This window comes from Berghia stephanieae, chromosome 11 (assembly GCF_034508935.2).
Source record: "Berghia stephanieae isolate SIO BIC M18660-M18661 chromosome 11, UCSD_Bste_1.3, whole genome shotgun sequence".
NCBI lineage: Eukaryota > Metazoa > Mollusca > Gastropoda > Nudibranchia > Aeolidiidae > Berghia > Berghia stephanieae.
This window is the reverse complement of record NC_088370.1, coordinates 4,979,692-4,983,344: the sequence shown is the minus strand read 5'-3', so window position 1 is coordinate 4,983,344 and position 3,653 is coordinate 4,979,692.

The following is a 3,653-nucleotide window of genomic DNA, read 5'->3' as shown; positions in this document are numbered from 1 at the left end:
GTCTGGGGTGATACCATTGGATGAAATGACATGTCCCAAAAAATTAACTGATGTTACGCCAAACTCACATTTTGGCAATTGAAGACGAAAATCTTTGGCTGAAAGGTGCTTTAAGCATTCATCTAAGTTGTGATCGTGCTCCTTTTGCGTAGATCCAAACACCAGAATGTCATCCACGTAAGCGATAGTTCCAGGGCAGTCTGAAAGTGTCTGTGATACTAGACGTTGACATGCAGAGGCGGCGTCTTTCAGGCCATTGGAAGTCGTTTATATTGGCGTAGACCTTGATGAGTAATCGTTGTGGTGAGATGACGACTTTTCTTAGAGAGTTTGATGTGGTAAAAAGCTTTTCTGAGATCAAGCTTTGAAAATATATTTGCTCCTTTCAGTTCCAAGAAAAGATCTTTTGGATTAGGTAGCGGAAATCTGTCAGGAACGACGTAGGTATTTAGAGGTGAGAGATCTGTGGTGACGCGAACGTTTCCATCTGGTTTCATTACTGAGACTAAATGATGGACCCATGTTGATTTGTCGACCGGCTCCCATATGTTAAGGTCTTCCATCACCTTGATTTCGCTGGCAACTTTGTCTCTCCGTAAAAGAGGAAGAGGTCGTAATTTCTGAGCAGATGCGACAGCGTCGTTGGTTACGTCAATGACGTGTTCGTAGTCGGGGAAGGTGCCCATTTCCTCCGATAGTAATGTAGGGTATGTTAGTAAAAAATCGTTCTTGGAGTCTGTAACAGCACATACCTGAAGGGTGCTTCCATTGATCTGTAGGTCCAAGCCTTGAATAAGGTCTTGTCCTATAACAGCTTTGCATGTTGGTGGTAATACATGAAATTCTGCAGTGGCTCTGCGGCCCTTGTAACCAACGTTAGCTGTAATACGACCAATAGCGTTGCCTGGAATTATGCTATTGTCGAAATTGCTCAATGGGACTGGAGGGAGTAGAGGGAAGTGCCTAAAATGTTTATGGTACTCACGTTGAGATATTCCTGAAATTTGTGAACCGGTGTCAACTTGAGCCGATATGTTGACATGAGACGTACCGGTTTCCAATTGGATAGAAATGTAGAATGGTTCAGGAGTACTCACATTGTTGATGCGCTGTGAAACGGTGCGCACTTTTTGAGTTAACTTCGTTGAACGACATACGTGAGCAAAATGTCCCAATTTCCCACATTGGCGACATGTTTGCTGTAATGCAGGGCACGTAGTATCTTTGGAGCGATGTCCAGGGCGACCACAGTTGTGACACACTGGGCCGTTTTGAAGATAACTGTTATGTTTCGTCGTGCTGTGTTGTTGTCGCTGTTGACGTGGCGGGTGTTTCTGATGGTGATGGCCATGTTTACGTACGTTGTAAACATTTGATGTTGTGGCGTTGCCAATGGCAGCGGAACTCTGCATTGCTGTTTCATCTGCTTGCATGATACGGATGACTTCGTCCAGGTTGATGGTGGGAAGCGCCAACAGTTTTTTCTAGTGCGGGGCGGTCCTTGGCAAGCTTAAGGACCACGGTCCTACGGTCCTTGGGAAATGAAGACCGCAAGGACCGGTCTCCGGTCCGTTCATTCTTGAACCGTTAAAGACCGCTACACGATGAAAACCGTGGCCTACAGGAGTAAAACACACGGAGTAGTCACACTCATTTCAAATTGTAACCTAATTAGAGAAGAGGGGTGATGCCTTCTTTATTTGCTCACCGTACTTCATTGTTACTTCGATAATTTAATAAAATTTGAAATTTATCCCCATTAACGGAGATAATGGCATCGCCCAAGGCGTTGATCGAGTTGTTCGTGGCGTTGATACACACACGCAACTCCTACCCCCCCCCCCTCCCCCCCCCCACACACACACACACATTAGAGGGCAGCGAGCATTGAAGAGTAAGAGAGAGACGTGAAGTTATAATAAGAGGGGGTGGATGAGGTGATAAGAGGGGTCGATGGTGACTTTTCGCCAGATCTAACAAACTCAGCTACCCATTCATTGCTGAGTAGACAGGGATTCAGAAAAAAATCGACTGCACCCGGGATCGATCTCTGGCCCTTTGCGTATAAAGAGAGTGCTCTATCAACTGAGCTATCGGGGTCCCCAAATATTCTATTGGACCTTTTAAAAATACAGACGTTATAACTGTTTTTTTTGGACGGAAGAAACTAATGAAACTCATATTACTTGATTAGTTAAAACACCAAACGAAATTTTAATATTATTGTATTATTTTAAATGACAACAATGCGATAGAAAGGAGTGGCGACAAGAGATGGACAAAAGAAAACAAAAAATCAGACTTGCAACTTGCTAGGTTCGACACACACACACACACACACACACACACACACACACACATCTTTAGTAGTCACATACATTTCAAACAATAACCCATTAGAGAAGAGGGGTCATGCCTTCATCATAGATCATTGTCATTGCGATCATTATGGTGTAGTAAATTTTGAAATTTACCCCGTATAATGGAATCGTCCAAGGCGTGCGCCTCCTGTTCCCCCCATCTCACACACGAAAGGGCGGTTTGCGGAGTGGAGGGAGGTGGTCGTCTGCCTCTATGGTCGTCTGTGTCGTTTAGTGTATGGCAAAGGGGGGTGGGTGCGATTAATTAAGTGGGATGGGTGGTGATTGGTGGAAGATAGGCAAAGGACCGAGGCAACGAATCGCTGGGGAAGTAGTATGGCGCGAGACCGTTGAAAGGTGATAAGAAGTGAGGACCGCCGGCGGTCTTCCTCTTTGGGACTGGACCACGGTTCACAGCTAAAAGACCGTGGGACCGGTCCTCGGTCCGGTCCTCAGCGCGGCACTAGTTTTTTCTGTGTTTCATTGTTGTAGCATCCACACACAAGACGTATAGCGAGGTGATGTTCCTCTACTCTGCCACCAAAGTCACAATCACCCATCAGTGACCTCAAAGCTGTAAGGAAGTCTTGTGTAGATTCGGTGGCACCTTGTTTCCGTTGTTCCACGTCATAGTATGCACGGAATGGGTTTACAGGCTGTTGGAATAAGCCTGCGACGGCATCTTTGAACTCTGTGTGAGGCACAGTGGATATTCTGTCTGCTATAGGATGAGCAGAAAATATCCTAACTCCTTCGAATCCAAGTAGCGTAAATAAATACCGATTTTGTTCCTCATCGCCTAGTTTACGGATAGTGTTTTTCATGAATATGAAGTTTTCGAACACTTTAATCCAATTTTTGTAAGGTAAAACAGGCTCACCAGGATGAGGAAGGTACTCCTTTGGAATTGGAATGTCCGCCATTTGTATGTAGAAACACAGCTATTAAAATATTAATGTTATTAAAAACAATAATCCTCGTCGCCAATTGTGGTGTCGTGGTTGTAGTGGGTTCTTGGTTAACACAACATTGAAAGTCTGAATGAATTAAAACCGATTGTAGTTATATTTAATATTTATTTATGACGACACACACATAATATAATATATAGAATACAGTAGAAAATAGGCACGAAATAAAGGTTGTATAAAACTAAGTATAGGTTGAGCTAGTGGTTAATGTTCCTCACTAGTCAACGTACAAACACAAACTGAACTCTTAGGAAATGCACTTTCATTCAAACTCCTTTCCCCCATCCTAGGTTGACAGTGACAGTAATTGATACAGAGTAGG